Here is a 17,813-nt window from a genome sequence, read left to right on the forward strand (position 1 = left end):
TGCATGGATGGATTTATGTTTTCAGGTTGTGTGAAAAAAGAAAAGGTTGCATGACTGTAGTTGCCTACTATGGTGGATGGATAGATGGATGGATGTGATTGCATAGCTGAATGGATACAAGTTTGGGTGGCTGGATGGATGCTTTGTTGTCATCTGATGGGTGCATTCTTGGGTGTTGTTGGATACGTGCTAGTGTAAGGGTGTTGGATGAATACAAGGGAATGGATGGGGGATGCCTTCCTCTCCATTAGACGTTCTGTAGCTAATGGACCCAACTACCTTCATAAAGTTGTATTCCACTTTGTTGAGGCCAGGGCTCTACAGTATAACAAATGTGGCACAATCCAAACAACAAACAATCTGCTAGAACAAACACCCTGAAAGAACATTAAAAACCAAAGTAGATCATCTGTGGAACAAGATGCTAGAAGCACTCAGAATCCAAAATAGAACCAAAGTTCATATGAAATAAAATGAAATGAGGGTTTTTATAGAGCGTATGTATGCCGTGGCATCTTAACGCTTACTACCAGGAATACAGAGTAAGGAGAAATGCAGCTGGTAATGTACAGCTAAATCAGCCAGGTTTTAAGATACCTCCTAAACTGAGGTAGATTGTTTTGGGTTCTAAGATGTAGGGGCATAGAGTTCCATAGTGTCGGAGCGAAATATCGAAAGCTTCTACTGCCTCACTTTAGCGTCTTTATCCTTGAAACGATAAGTAAGGATGCCGAGGCGGAGCGGAGAACTCTCTGTGGAGCATAGCGCTCAACATATTGTCTAATCTGTCCTGGTCCTTTTTCGTGCAGTGCCTTATATAAGATACACATGGACTTAAATTGGATCCTAGCCAAAATAGGGAGCCAGTGCAGCTGTTCTCAAATTGCACGACTAATAGAGCTGAATTTGGGTAAATTCTGTAGAGTCTGCAGTTTGTATGTCACTTTTATTGGCTCCGAGGTACAGTGAGTTACAATAAACAATTTTTGACAAAATCAGAGCTGTAACTACTCTTTTCCTGAGGGGCATAGGGATGAAAGGTAGGATTTTCCTAAGAATTTTCAAGGTAAAGAAACAGGAAGAGGTAATGCTGTTGACCTGGTCTGATAGGGAAAGATGTTCATCGATTAGAACTCCGAGGTTTTTTACCTTTTTTACGGGTTGAGGACAAGATCCCGCTGTATCAGGCCACCAAGCGGAGTTCCAAAGTGAAGAGTCCCTACCAAACGTTACTACCTCCGTCTTCCCGGTGTTCAACTTTAAACAATTGCTTTGCATCCAGTTGATGATATGGCTCATGCATGAGTTAAAACGTACTGCCACCTCCTCTGATATAGCAGTCAGTGAGACAACAATTTGCGTGTCGTCAGCGTAGCATACGACTGTAAAGCCAAAGGAGTGAAAAAGCGTTGCCAGTGGTGCTACATATATGTTAAACAGGGTGGGCGAGAGTGCTGAACCCTGAGGTACCTCACATGGTATAAAAAGGAAGGAGATTTGTGCTCATCTAACGTCCCTGTTTGTTGTCTATCAGTTAGATAGGATTGAAGAATATCTGCAGCCCTATCTGTAATACCTATTTCTGCCAGCCGCTGACAAAGTATATGGTGATCTACCGTGTCAAACGCGGTGGATAAATCAAGCAATATCAATATTGCCTTCCCGCCCTGATCTAGTTGCGCACGCAAGCTTTCAGTGGCTGCAATCAATGCAGACTCAGTACTGTGTCGTGGCCTGATGCCGTGCTGTGCTTGGTCTAGTATATCGTTTGACTCTATGAAAGTTAGCATTCATTTACTGCTCTTTCCAGAACTTTTGAGGGGAATTGTAAAGAAGTAATAGGCCGATAGCCACTTCCGAAGGGTCCAAGGTCTGCTTTTTCAGAATAGGTTTTATCAGAGAGTTCTTCCAATACGTCAGTAAATGTCCTTGTTCTAGAATGTTGTTCAGAAGGGGTGTCAGGATCTTGGCAATAGCTTCAGAGGCCATATGAAAGACCATGGCTGGGCAAGGGTCCAAAGGAGAACCTGAGTGAGTTGCCATGATAAAGTTTTCCAACTTTTTCCGGTGTGAGAGTTCTAAATTTTTTTAGGAACACTTGTGTGTTTGATGCGTCCGGCTTGCATTCGACTGATCTAGTCTCATTTATGTCAGTAGAGAATTTGTATATACTTTTACTATTTTATCGTAGAAAAAATTGGCAAGTTTGTTGCAAAACTGACTTGTTGATTTAAAATGTTTAGTTTTGGCAAGCTTGGATAGTTTAAAGACTGTCTTAAAAAGTTCTCGAGAGGTATTTTTGGAAGCCATGATTTTCTCAGTAAAATAAGTAGATTTTGCCTCATTTATAGCTTCCTTGTATTTTGCTAAGGCATTTCCATAGTGCTTTTTATCATATTCTGAGTATTCCTTTCTCCAGAGCCTTTCTTTGGCTCTGCAGATTTTTTTTAAGGTCTTTTAACTTGGTGTTATACCATGGGGCAGAGGACAATTTAATTTTAGCTCTTACACTAGTTTCAGGAGCTAGACTTACCACCGCCTGTTCCAATCAGCGATTGAGATGTATCGCTGCTTGGTCAGAATAGGTGTCCAAAATAGTATTCTCTAATTGCAGCGTATTGTGGAAGTCAAGAGGGTTTATTTGTTTCCACGAACGTGACGTCTTTGTGTGTTTGTGCCAAAGCTTCTGTTTAGGGGACCAGTTGTATGGACTTTAAAAAAGACCGCACTATGGTCCGCACAAGGTAAGGATAATGTCTTAATGAAATGTGTCTGTGGGTGATTTGTAAAAATACCATCCAGGGTATGTTTACCTGTACGTGTGTGCTCGTTGACTATTTGCTTTAGACACTAGTTTCAGTAGCTAGGCTTACCACCGCCTGTTCCAACCAGCGATTGAGATGTATCGCTGCTTGGTCAGAATAGGTGTCCAAAATAGTATTCTGTAATTGCAGCGTATTGTGGAAGTCAAGAGGGTTTATTTGTTTCCACGAACGTGACGTCTTTGTGTGTTTGAGCCAAAGCTTCTGTTTAGGGGACCAGTTGTATGGACTTTAAAAAAGACCGCACTATGGTCCGTCCAAGGTAAGGATAATGTCTTAATGAAGTGTGTCTGTGGGTGATGTGTAAAAATACCATCCAGGGTATGTTTACCTGTATGTGTGTGCTCGTTGACTATTTGCTTTAGACCTAGGCTAAGGAATCAGTCTGTTAGCTCCTTAGTGTCCATGTTATCAATGGTCTCCAAATGGAAATTAAAATCTCCCAACACAGTGAAATTAGAGTGTGCCATACATGATTCCATAACAGTCAAGATGTATTCAATGAACGTATTTCTAGGTACCGGTGGTCTATATACTAGGAGTCCATTAAGGGAATCAGTACTGGTAGCTTTGAAAGTAAACAATATAGCCTCTTCTTTAAAATTGGGAATGTCGGAGAAGATTGCTTTAATGTGTGAGCGATAGACAATAGCGACTCCTCTCCCTCTTTGTCCTATCCTGTCAATCCTATATAAATCATAACCCGATGGTATGGCGACATTTAGGTCTGGTTCAGAAGCGGGATGAGTCCAAGTCTCTGTAAGAAACAGTATGTCTGGTGAGTGAAACTCAATAAAATCAGCAAGTTCGTGCCTATGTTTAGGAAGTGTTCAGTAGGACATTTGTTAAGGTACGCTTATTACCGAAACATGTGTCGAACCGAGTAAAGCCTACCTCTTCAGAGGGGGAAGTATAAAGTGGCTTTTGTTTAAGGCAAGATTGCAGGTAGGGCACACCAATGCCTGAAAGTCATTTCCTAGAGAGATGGGATGACAAACATTACCCTTAGTCGTATATTGTAAATTCATCAGAGTCGATTGGCATAGGTTATTCTTGAAATTTGACCAGGAGGTGTGGCGCATGGCGCGACCCGGCCACGGATGGGCCCAGACCGGCTTGCCTTTGGCGCGCCGCCGGCACGTCCGCTGCACGGTCGCGAGAGCATTTCCTTTCATAAGCTGAGCTGGAGGGAAAGTGCTCAGCAACTAGAGTGCTGACCTCCCCAAAGATGGCGGCTCACCCACGAAATGCGGGACCGTCAGGAAGTGAGTAGTTAAATTGGACGTGTGCTCAGAAACAGAGTGATAACAAACAATTTTAAAAGCTTTCAGTTTTAAAAATGATTTTTCTATTTGGCAAAATAACAGGTGCCCCCCAGCTGCTGTGTTCAAATTCCCCTGCTACAGCAAGAATTAGGTAGCCGGCCAAATGACTGTACTGTTTACGAAATCATTTATATCCACAAAAGACTGATATAACCAAACACATATATATATATCATGACAAACAGGTCCAAAGGACCTGGATCATGCACTCCAGGGTAACTCAATGTCTAAAACCATTGTCTCTCAAAAAAATGCTCCTGCCATGCCACCCCAAACAACCCAGCGCCAGGAATGTACATGGGACTTAACACAGTTTATAGGTTTTGGTGTGTATTCTCGTGATTCTTTGCTTATTTTATGACAAGTGAAAGTGCATGGCAAATCTTCAAGGACGGAATGACTTAGTAAAGATGATCAGTGGAAGTAAGGACAACAAAAGTACATAATGACACTGCTACGATAGCGTAAAGTGGACGAACATCCAAACTTCTCTAGTGAACAATTTTCTGGGAAGATAGAAATCTACGAATTGTAGATTTCTGCCTGCCAGAGGATTGATCTCTCCATTTCAAATATTTGTTAGGATCCCTACTTTGAAACCTGAACTAGAGCGCCAAGGAAATTGGCTTCTCTGCTGTCACATACAACCCTTAGAAGCAAACATTCTTAACTTCGGACAAAAATGAGAAAAAATAAGTGGCATGCATGTGGTAGAATATTACTCAAGGTGTATAGTGAGGAGTCATTCTTAAACCAGGAGAAGTGTGTTAGGGACATGTGCAGTAGCGACATCGTGGTCCAGAAAATGAGGAAACTCTTTCCCAAAAGGAGAAGAACAGACATTCCATAGGATCACACAGTGTAAAGGAGCTGCCTACCTGCCAGCATAATAGCATGCAGAAGAGAAGCCAATAGACAAAGATAGCACCAAATCATATATTTGAAAAAGAGGACAGAATAAAGCACTAATCCTAAATATGCATAAAGAAAGAGTCTGAACATGCTCAAGGTGACACCTTACCAAACATACTGTCCTTCTTTGTCCAGACCTAGGCTGTAGCCGTACATAAAACATGACGTGAGGAAATCTCAAATGTGTTTCAACTTTAATGATTTTTTCGGATATGCGACAACTTAATCAAATAATCCACTTGCAGCAGCATGCAATAACACCCACTCCAAAAAGAAAATAACAATGAAATGGAAAATCCAGGGAAATGCAATTCAAATAAAGTATACTCTTTATCTGCACTAGATGTGGAAAGTCGAAAAGGTTGTCTTTAAGCAGAAACACATGCATTTATAATAATTTACAGATTAGGTCTGAAACAATATAACCACTGCCTCACTATGGGGAGGATAGATGGTGTGCAGCTAGCTGGAGAGTGAGCTCATTGACAAATTTAAAGGATACTGTTAACAAAGAAAATGATTTTTTTCATAAATGAAGGTGTTCACCCTCCCTGTGCCAAACATAGGTTTCCACTTAGATGTTACTAAGTTACTAAGTGTAGTTGAAAATAAACAGGGTGAAATAGGAGACACACTGACGACCAGATGAAGTGTGAGAGCAGCTTTCACTGTCCGTTCCCTAATCCAGTGAGGGTTGACATGAGATGGGGTAAGGGCACTCCGTATAGACAGAACACAGAAGATACATAGGTGAGGAGGCTATTGAAAGACTCAGACAAACTGTATCGCTATGTGTATGTAAGTTGTGATAAAAGGTTTAGATAAACTTCCAGGCAGTTTCAAGCAAGCCTTCAAACCCTTGTTCGGTCCATCTAAATATTTCCTTACACTTGATAACCCTACTTTGAAAGATGGGAAGACACAAGGACAAGGTACAAGTAAAGGGTTCACCTTTGCTGCTACAGTATTGAATTCAGAGGACGAGCAAATAACGCATACTGTCATGCATCAGTGCTCCACTTCTTATCTTGCCTCTGGCTTTATGGCTGCCACTTCCTGAACTGGGCTTCAGTTTTCATGACGTCATATAAAAAGCTATCCTATACTTGCAGGTCAAAAGCCCAGGGATCAGCCACACGATACCCAGTTGTATTTGAATCAACAAACAGCTCCAGAAGCACCTTTTTAAAATATATTGTAGATACATATGTATTATGCTGTTTAGGTTCCATTCAATCCATGGGCTGTGCTGATGAGCCTGAATATATACAGCAGCTGTGGAAAGCAACATTGGACTTTGCAGTTTGTTATAAGTTGTAAGTGGACAAAGGATGAAAATGTTACCCTTCAAGGCTTTTGAGACAACTTGAAACAGGCCATTGTAATGAAGGTACTCACACCTTTAAGATGTCTGTAAAATATTCTGTTTATTCTTGTACAATCCCACATCCACATACTATATCTGCACGCCTCCCTAGCTAATGGTATGTTCTCCACATCTCGTGAGTTCTTTTCACATTCTTAGTTTTACATTACTGTCTGCCCTCGGTTCAGATGGAGACGCAGGGCTCAAGCAGCAGGGCAGGCCTCTGAGGGTTCAAGGCAGGATGCAGGCAACAAAGCAGTCCTTCCAGGCACAGCAAAGGAGTCTTGTGGATTACACATTAGACCACAGTGGCAAGCAGTCCTCTGAGAGTCCTTATCCAGCTTCAGATAGTTAACTGAAGAGTTGGTCTGAGGGCTCTACTTTTATACCTGGTGCCTTCTTTAAGGGTAGGAGAAGTTTCTGAAGTGCTTGGAAATTTCTGACTCCACCTGCCCTGGCTCCAACCTGGCTGCAGGAACAATTCAGTGATGAAAAGTCCTCTATGTGAAGGTAGAGAACAGCCTATTCAGTTGTAAGTTGGGCTGTGCCTACCTACGCCCTCACCATCCTGCCAGCAGATGGCCTGTTCAGGAACACCGAAACCCTCTATTGTATGACTGTCTGGGAGGAACTTACAAAGTTTAACTGCCAATTACACCCAGTCATGTGACCTACAACAGACTGCAGGCAACAAAAGGTAAAGGGCAGGAAGATGCCAACTTTCTAAAAATGGCTTTGTCAAACTTGTAATTTAAAAATCATAGATACCAAACATGAAATTCTTATCTGTCCTCAATCAAATGTTAGCACTTATTAAATGTAATAAGGCAACCCAATGCCTTTGGGACAGGTAGACTTCACAGAAGCGAAAAACAAATGTAGGAATTCTTCACTACCAGTACATGTAAATCTCAACAGTACATGTTCAACCTTTTAATTACAATGCACTCTGCCCTATGGGCTATCTAGGGCCTATTGTAGGGTTAATATATGTATTAAAAAGGAAGGTTTAGGCAGGGCAAGAGGAATATACAGCCAAGCTTATTCGGCAGTTTACAACTGCAGTCAGGATGTAATGACTGTCCTAGGGCATGTTTTAAAAGGCTACTTAAGTGGGTGGCACAATAAGTGCTGCAGGCCAACTAGCAGCATTTAATTTTAGAGGCCCAGGGCATATTTAATAGCAGTTTACTAAGGACTTACAAGTATATTAAATGTGCCATGTGGGTGAAAGCAATATTCCACCATGTTTATGGGAGAGAGCACAGACACTGGTTAGCAGTGGTAAAGTGTGCAGAGTCCTAAAGCCAGCAAAAACAAAATCATCAAAAACAGGAGGATGGGGGGCGTGGCTACCGGCCGAGGGAAATGGCCGCCTAGTCTCGGAGCTCCGAGGCCGCTACAGCCCATTTGCTAAAATCCGTGCAATCGTCCGTATACTAGGCGTCCACTGAAGGGCTCCCCCAGCATTGGAACCCGAGCAGCGCTGATCGGAAGTATTCCGATTCAAATCCGCCGCCTACATTGGTGTTTATCACCGCACGACAGAACGCGGCCTGGCAGGGCCCATGAGACCGGGGACTTGCGTGACTGCGGTGGCCGGAGACTGACACCCCGAGGCGCAGAGTCCAGCATCACTGCGCGCCGGTGCAGACGGACATCTGTACTGGTCCTATCGCTCCCTCCTGCAGTGCCCACCTCTGCCTTGACTGATCTGGCCGGCTCCCATCTCCGGCTTTGCTGCGTAACTGATGGATCCAAGGCAGGAGGATCCGGGCGAGAGACGGCAGCACTTGGCTGGCCCTGCAGGGACTATTTCGCTCAGGCCTGCATGGACCCTGGTCTGCCTACCTCGCTGGCTCCGTGAGTCGAATCCACGGCTTGCGCTGGCTGGCAGCGGTACACACCTTACGCTGCAGCCCTTTGGTGTTGGTGGGCCCCGGACTTACCTGGTGGTGGCGCTGGGCTGCGGGGGTGATCCCATTGCATGTGGTTGACACTACTTGACACGTTTCTCCTTTGAGGAGGTGGGACTGCCTTCCGGCCTGAAGTGTGGCAGCCTGGATCCGTTGTGCAGCGACGGCTCCCAAGGGGGTTCTCGCTCAAACGCTGGTTTGCTCACCCGCTGCCCATTGACTATCGCCATTGCGGACTTCACTTTCCCAAATATTACACTTGGCCAATAACGATTTAACTGGTGGGACATTTCCTTTTGCGCCTACGACACGCCCAACGGCCCTCGCTGACATGGCGGGCAGAGGGCCCAGAAACCAGGCTGTACAGGCCAAGCTGGACAAGTACGCTTACGAAAAGGGGTCACATACGACCCCACCCTACGGCAAAACACAGGAGGGCGATGGGGGAAGAAAGTTACTCTTGATGACATCATGAAGGCCCTGGCAAATGTACAGACGACAGTTGGCAAAATCTCCACGGACGTTACCCTGCTTCGGGCAGACCATCACAAAATGGCGGACAGGGTGAATAAAGTTGAAATAGTGACAACATTTCTGGTTCAGGACACGTCGGAACTCCAGACGTCGAGGGCCCGCCTGGAACAGTAGAACAAGATACTAACCGAAAAGCTGGACGACCAGGAAGGTCGCGCTTGGTGCAACAACGTGAGGATTATAGGTATGCCGGACACAGAAGGGGCCCAGGTGATGGATCTATATGTGGAAGAGCTGATAAAAACCAAGCTGCAGCCTAAGGGACTTTCACAATTCTTCTCGGTCGAGCGTGCACATAGAGTGCCTGGGGGAAGGGCAAAGCCAGGGGCCCCACAGAGACCTGTCCTGGCCTGCCTTTTTAACTTCAGGGATAGAGATGTAATCCTACAGGCGGCGATAATCTCCCCTCCTATCCGGATATTGAACTCAGTTGTTACCTTCTTCCCGGATTTCACGGCGGCTGTCTCAAGGAGGCGCCGCAGCTTCTTCGAAGTCAAGAAATTACTCCGAGCTAAGGAGCCACAATATTCTATGCTGTTCCCTGCTAGACTACGGGTGGTGGCTGAGGGGCAGACCTGGTTCTTCGACTCTCCGGAGGCGGCTCACGACTGGCTGGAGGGATGGCGTCCGGTGCACGGAACGGGCCGGAGACCAAGATCTTCCTGCCGCAAGGATGGAGAGGATATCCGAGATGACCTGGACTCTGGGAACCAAGAAACCCAACACAAATTGCCCCTTGAGGAGGAATGACATTGGCAGTGTTCTGACAATTCTTTATGCATAAGGCGGAAATTTGATTCTTTACGCTTTAACTGACTTGTGGTTTTGGACTGGGGTGAGCCTCCCCCGACACACAAGTATTGCAGCTATGGGAGGGAAGAAGCACTCTGCTGAGTTGGGGTGGCAGGCAGTTGAAGGTTTGCTAAGCAGGAAGCAGGGAGGGGGGTGGGACTTGGGTTGGGAAAGTAACTGATATGTTTCATTCTGTTGATTCACATTGCATCTATGGGTTTTCTTTTTGGTTTTGTTAAACGCAAGCTGGACAGGACACTACTGAGGTATGCTACTTTGGCCCTACGGAACGACTGTACTCCTGAATGTTCGACACACCTCACCTTTCCTAATGGCTGACACCACCTCACAAGAGCCGAAGGCTCCTCTTACAACACTCTCTTTATTGTCCTGGAATGTCCGTGGGCTTGGGGACAAGGTAAAGAGGGGTCTTGTATTGCAATATCTGAAATGCTGTGGTCCTGCAGTGGTCTTTCTGCAGGAGACGCACCTGGTGGGATCCGCGGTTTGAGCCATGGATTGCTGGGGATACAAGATGATAGCCCACGCGGAATTCTCTTCGGGCTCCAGAGGCACAGGGATACTTATTAGGAAAAACTTCTCACTAGTGGTGCAACAAACGCGAGTTGACGATCATGGGCGATTCGCGGCCCTGACCTGTCAATGGGAAGGACGGTTACTTAATCGGGTCTCTGTGTATGTGCCACCCTCACTTCACACACAGGCCCACGCAGCTCTCACGGCATTTCTGTTGACACTACCGGTAGTGACACTCCTGACAGGGGGCGACTTTAACGATATCCTGGACGACGCTCGGGAAAGATTCCCTACTAGACAGGTTACAAAGGGGGGGGAGCCGCCTGCTTGGTCTTGTAGATGCCCTGGGTCTTACTGCTACCTGGAGATTCAAACACACGAATGAGACACGTTTTACCTTTTACTCCCCAGTGCACAACTGCCTCACCCGCATTGACTATTTTCTGGCATCCGCGGATGCCTTCCAAGATGTGGAGGAGGTCACTATACGCCCTAGGGGCATATCAGATCACTCCCCAATACTGTTAAAATACACCCATCACCAGATCTGTTGGAGACGTATGTTCCAGATTCACGCAGGGTTTCTCCAGGTGGCTCCTATCATGTCGGCACTCACAATTACTACTAACCAATTCTTTCAAGAAAATCAGGACTCGGTTGACTCACCCAGTGTGCTCTGGGAGGTATATAAGGCGGTCCTTCGGGGACAGGCCATTGCCACCATCACAGGTCATAAACGAGAGCGACGGGCGGTCCTGGACGGACTTGAAATTGAGCTGGCCTCCGCCACTGCGGAGCAGGAGGCCCGACCTTTTCGGGGTACTGCCCGTGCGGTTCCACTTAAACAAGCTGAAGTCTTGACCCTCCAAAGGGAAATGGCACATGAGCAAATTCGAGCTACTCGACATAGGATATACGAGTTGGGAGACAAGGCAGGGAAAATGCTGGCCTGGTTAGACAGAAAGGAAAGAGCGGATAAAGTCATTGCGCAACTACGATCGCCTGGAGGTCTCGTGGTTTCTCACCCTGACGATATAGTCAATGTCTTAGCTGACCATTTTGAACAAATGTATGCTCCCCGTGCATCCTATACGTTTGCAGAGGCATATGACTATGTTAAAGATCTTAAGATACCTAAACTCTCTCCTGAGGCGGCGCTTCTGCTAGAGGCGGACATTACCACTGAAGAGGTGCAGGCAGCTACGTATGCACTCTCCTCTGGCAAGGCGCTGGGACCAAATGGGTTCCCAGTTGAACTACATAAGAAAACGGTGCAAACAACAGCCCCCTTTTTCCTAAGAATGTTGTCCGATAGCCTTGAGAATGGGGAGCTGCCAAGGGATCAGCGCTTAGCTACAATTGTGGCCATTCACAAGCCAGGAAGGTCAAAGACAGACTGTGCCTCCTACTTTCCAATTTCTCTCATAAATGCCGAGCCTAAGATACTGGCCAAATTACTGGCGATGCGACTGACCCCACATCTTGACTCACTGGTCCACCCGGACCAGTCGGGGTTCATGCCACATTGAAGCACGGCCCTTAACCTCTGCAGGCTCCACGCGGTCCTGGCACGCGCCCGAACATCAAAGAACCTGCAGTCATCCTCTCACTGGACGCCACCATGGCGTTCGACACAGTAGAATGGCCCTACCTATTTGCGGTGCTTCAGCATATGGGGTTTGGCCCCAAATTTTGCGCCTGGATTCGATTGTTATATACTAGACCCCTTGCGCATGTCACTGCCAATGGACACATCTCACGTGATTACCCTCTTGGCCGAGGCATGAGACACGGATGCCCACTGTCCCCGCTGCTATTTGCACTAATCCTGAAGCCCCTGGCGATCTGGCTTAGATGGGAACCCTCTATTAGAGGGCTCAGTTGGACCGATGTATGGGAGGACCGCATATCCTTATATGCGGATGAAATCCTTCTATACCTCACCTCCCCTAAGAAATCCGTCCTCAAGTTATTAAATGTCTGTGAGAAGTTTGGCAGAGTGTCTGGGTACAAGATCAACTGGACTAAATACATCCTTTATGTTCTCGTTGGCCCTCCTCCTGTCCTACCCCTGAGCTGCCCCTGAGGACCTCAACGACGACATTCAAATACCTGGTATCTTTGTTACACCAGACCCCAACGAATTTTACGCTATGAATCTCCGCCCCCTCCTTGAGAGGTTTAAGCGAGACGTCAAGGTGTGGCAGACTCTCCCTCTCACACTTTTGGGCAAGGCCGCGCTATATAAAATGATGGCACTTCCTCGCTTCCTTTTTGTGCATGAAAACACCCCATCCATGGTGCCTGTAGTATATTTTAAAGCGATAGCAGCATCTGTATCCCATCTGCTGTGGGGCGGGAGGCCACCCCGAATTTCGCAAGATAAGTTAACTAGAAGTTGGTATGACGGGGGGATAGCGCTCCCAAACATAGAACTATATTATTGGGCTGCACATCTCAAGCAGATTAACTTCTGGCTGCACGCCCCGCAAACCGAACCGGCATACCTCGCTGACAGACACTCTCTGGAGAATAAGGGACTGCTTCGTAATCTTTACAGCCGTCGCCCCCCTCCAGATTTGATAGGTCCGACACAGCATTCCGTGCAGTGATGGTACAAAGCCAATAGACGTCTTAAATGCTTGGGAACCATCACTCAAAAGACACCACTGTGGGACTCCTACCAACTGGGTTTCCTTCGTAACAGTAAAGGTTTTCAGGCCTGGGACGTCATAGATATATCGGTAGTGGGTGATCTCTGGAAGAAGGGTAAAGTGGTGGCATTTGCCCACCTTCAAAAGCACTATGAGATGTCCCAGACGGAGAGGTTTAGATATTTACAAATTAAGCATGCACTACAGTCAGTTATACCCATAGGCACTGTCTTGCAGGAATCGTCTCCCCTCAAGGATAGACTCCTGACGGAACACATGCAGGACAAGGCCACTTTCTTCACTTACAGGAAACTCATTAATAACCTCCCTGACATGACGTCTGCATTGAAACAGAACTGGTCTGTAGAAGTAGGCTCCTTTGAAGACTCTGATTGGCAGGAGGCCCTTTCCTCGCCACGAGAAACTGTCATTCCCTCTAGGTTGAAATTGATCCAACTTAAGGTACTGCATCGTACTTACTATACCAGGACGACCCTCCACAAAATAGGGAAAGCTGCGCATAAAATCTGCCTGCGTAATTGTGGGGAGGAGGGAACTTTTTTTCACACCATTTGGGACTGTAGATACATAACATCTTATTGGACAGCAGTGATGCGCACGATTTCCCAAACGATAGACATCTCCCTACTACCGGAGCCCCGCCGCTGTTTGCTTAATGTGTGGGAACCTAATGATTTTAACCACCGGCAACAAGATTGGGTGATGCTGGGCATGTTGATGGCGAAACACAACATCGCCATGATGTGGGGCTTGGCTGTTCCACCGACGCTTAATAAGTGATGTAGAGACATGGATGAGGCAATGGTGGCGGAAAAAGCTGTCTACATTCACCGTGGCTGCGCAGGAAAGTGGGATCAAATCTGGGGGGCCTGGAACAAGTTTCGGGGTGACATATGCGAGCCACCCGGCATCGTTGGGAGGGAGGAAGACCTGGACTAACTAAACAAGGACACGGTGATGAGGTGGGGCAGCAATGTGTTAAAGTACTACAATTGTTTTTTTCTTGCCTTACATTCAATGCAACGGAGGTGCTAAATGTAGCATGTTTATGTGATGTCAACTGATCTGTGTAAAACTGTCCACACTGTTTTGTTCTTATATAAAATAAAAATATATAAAAAAAAAAAACAGGAGGATGGAAATGAAAAAGTTGGGGGTAAAATCAACCAGTGATGTCAAGTCCAACAGAAGTCAATTAAGCACATTGGTAATAAAAGGAAAGCAAATATATGGAAAATGAACTTGAGGGAGCACAAACCCACGCTCCACACAGGTCATCAATTAGATGTTATATAATCAACTCCACACCTTCCTCTGGAAATTGGGTTTGGGCAACCCCTGATTTGCGCAGACCATCTAGCAGGTGATTTGTACAAAACCAGGGGTGTCAAGTCCAACAGAAGCCAAATAAGCACATTGGTAATGAAAGGAAAGCAAATATATAGAAAATGAACGTGAGGAAGCACATACCCACGCACCGCCCAGGTCATCAATTAGATGTTATATAATCAACTCCACACCTTCCTCTGGAAATTGGGTTTGGGCAACCTCTGATTTGCTTTGACCATTTAGCAGGTGATTTCTACATTGGGTTTGGGCAATCTCTGATTTGCTCAGACCATCTAGCAGGTGATTTTACATTAAAGACACTAAACTTAGAAAACTGACCCTACGCACACTTCCATGTATTGAAAACCAAATGGAAGGGTCTCTATATTCAGACACCAACTGAGGTGCAGAGTTCCTTTGAGCACTTGAGCTCATTCCACTTGAGATTCTTCTGCTGAGATGCACACCCTTGAGTTCTCCACTATGAACATTCTAAGGGGTATAATACAAAGAGCTGATGGAGATTAATGTACCATAAAGGCACTGGGACTGGTAAAAAGGCAAAGGAATACGGTTGACAAGGTATGGTAATCATAAATATAAAAAGTTTGTGTTGGTTTGGGATTAGCCAAACCTGAGAGAAATTTGGGAGTCTACCTACTTTTCTTGTTTAAAGTGCACCTTGACATGATTTATAAACTGTTATTAGCTCTCAAACCACATGTCTAAGACTGGTTTATCTTAAGAGTTACAGTACTCAATTTAGGCCATACATTTATTGAAACAGTAAAACAAAAAATAAAAAGCTATTAGAAATATCCATTGTTTATGGGTCTATATTGCTATATTTTTACTTTTTTCCCAGTTTTCCCTTCATTCGTCAAACAACAACTAATTTAGTTTTGTTTTCCAAGACCTTACCGAACCTCCCAAATTAATGGTACAGAGCAGTAATTTTATATTTGATTACATACAGGATCATATCAGCCACTCATCTGATTTGCAAGGAATTCATAATAAGAAGCAGCCTTATTATTCAAACCCTTCAAAATAATGCAAAATAAAACCAATACGAGCTGAAGATCTTTAAGGAAATTCACATAAAAGACAATTAATAGTTCACTTTTTTTATCTTTTTGTGCCAATCTTAAGTCCAATGTGATACTGTACATGGCCCAATTTAAATTTTAATATCTATCTTCTTATTTCTTTGAATGAATATTTCTTAGATTTTAACGTGGGAATCCCCCGAAATCTGTCAGAAACATGATCAGAATTAAATGCAGTCTTTTTTTTTTATACACAATACACTATAATCTCTTTCCAAATATTGTCTGCCAGAATCTTTCAAAATCCCATCTCTGCAAAGGTTCAGGTGACTCAGTATTCTATCAATATTTTATCCACTATGTATTTAAATTAGCTTTATTGTTATTTTTTCAGAATTCAAGAAAGCATATCATCTTTAGTACAGCAATCCAACACCAGTAATGTAATGCACTTTTACCGTACTCACACTATGAGTTAACCAGCCCGAATTCTAATATAAAAAAACATAATTTGTGGTCCCTTGTGATAGTCCAACCAATTCTTTCCATTTTCTCATTTCAAATGAGTGAAGATTTTCTATATCACTTTTATCCAATATCTCACCTCCATATAAAAGACTTTCCGCAGGTTTCTTACAAGTTTCTTTAGTACTTCTATTGACTTATGAGCCACCATTGAATCCAATTTTCCGAGAGCACGATAAACAGTATTTGCACAACCTATCATAATATCCACTTATTCTGGAACATTCAATTGTTTTATGAAAATCGCTCCCAAATAAAAGTATGGATTTTCCTTTTCTAAAGAATGTGAATTTAGTCTCCAATTAAAATCTTAATTGCAATGTTTTGTTTTAAACCACATTACTGAATTTTTAGAAATATATAAAAAAATGTAATTAACAAAATATTTCCCAAATCTGTCAAGCACCTTTTGAAATCCTGCAATAGTAAGGTTAAACAGAACAGTATGATCGGAATAGGAAGACTCTTGATATTTTCATATTCTAACTTAGGAGGAAACAACAAGCTTTTTGTATTTCCTAAGGTGCATCGGCTGTGTATATTGACATTAGTAATGGGGCTAAAATACAACCTAGTCTAAGCCCATTTGGGGCCATTATCCCCAAGTTAGTTCTACATTTTCTCAAAGTTTAATCTGTGTCCATTTTATAAAAATATTATTCTATTATTAATTTTCACCGTTCCACTGGACTGTCCCATGCTAGAATTTCTTTTGAGAGTGCATTTTTGTCTATTGAATCAAATGCAGATGAGAGGTCAATATAAGTCACATAAAGGGGTATTTGTTTTCATTACATATACTTTTTGGCGGAAAGCCTCACTGAAGGGCACCCTCATATTCTTGAATAATTGGCTGTAGTGCCAATGTATTTCTTGGTAGAATTTGATCTGTCATTCTTCAAGATCTCTCAATAAACGGCTTGCATATTTTTGACAGAAATATCCATGAAAGCAGACAACCTATAATTTTCCTCTACAGACTCGATCTCACTCTTTGTAGATTGGTACTCTAATACTTGCTGTTCAGCAAACAGGAATACAATTAGCATTCATGACAGCAGAGCCGGCTCCAGGGCGGTGCAATCAGTGCCACCGCAACAAGTGCTGACTTTGGGGGGCTTGGGGTTGTGGTTTCAAGTACAATATGGTTTTAAAAGCACCTGCTGCCTCGTTCCTTGCCTCCAGCAATTTTCAGGCAACCGTAAAAAAAGTCAAGATAACACTGGTGATTGATGGACCTGCTGCTGTGAGTTCGGAGTTTTGTCTAGTGGAAACTTTGACTCTTCATAATATAGTGCACGCAGATCACAAAGTGCATACAATGTAAATAGGTCAGTGCGTTACTGCTTCTGTCAGAGAGATCCTTTGTGACTTGCATTTTATAAATTTAAATCCTAATATAGAACAGTGAGCTATTAACTATTATCAAAGAGCTGCATGCAAACTACAAGGTATCAATTAGAGCATCATGATTTTTCCCTCCAGTCTTCCATTCTCCTAATGTTGCAAAACCAATCAATCAATCAATCATGCCATTTGTATAGCGCACTACTCACCCGGGAGGGTTTCAAGGTGCTTGGGGGGAGGGGTATGCTACTGCTCGAACAGCCAGGTCTTGAGTTGTTTCCTGAAGGCGAGATGGTCCTGGGTCAGCCGAAGGTGGATGGGGAGGGAGTTCCAAGTCTTGGCAGCCAGGTAAGAGAAGGATCTTCCTCCGGCGGTGGCTCTTCGGATGCGTGGTACGGCTGCGAGGGCGAGGCTGGTGGACCGTAGCTGGCGGGTGGGCGTGTAGAAGGTCAGGCGGTCGTTGAGGTACTTGGGGCCCAGGTCGTGGAGAGACTTGTGTGCGTGGGTGAGGAGCCGGAACGTGATCCTCTTGTCGACAGGGAGCCAGTGCAGGTTCCTCAGGTGGCTGGAGATGTGGCTACGTCCGGGGACATCCAGGATGAGTCGGGCGGAGGCATTCTGGATGCGCTGGAGTCTTTTCTGTAGCTTGGCTGTGGTTCCGGCGTAGAGGGCGTTTCCGTAGTC

This window comes from Lissotriton helveticus, chromosome 11, assembly GCF_964261635.1.
Source record: "Lissotriton helveticus chromosome 11, aLisHel1.1, whole genome shotgun sequence".
In the NCBI taxonomy this organism is placed as follows: domain Eukaryota; kingdom Metazoa; phylum Chordata; class Amphibia; order Caudata; family Salamandridae; genus Lissotriton; species Lissotriton helveticus.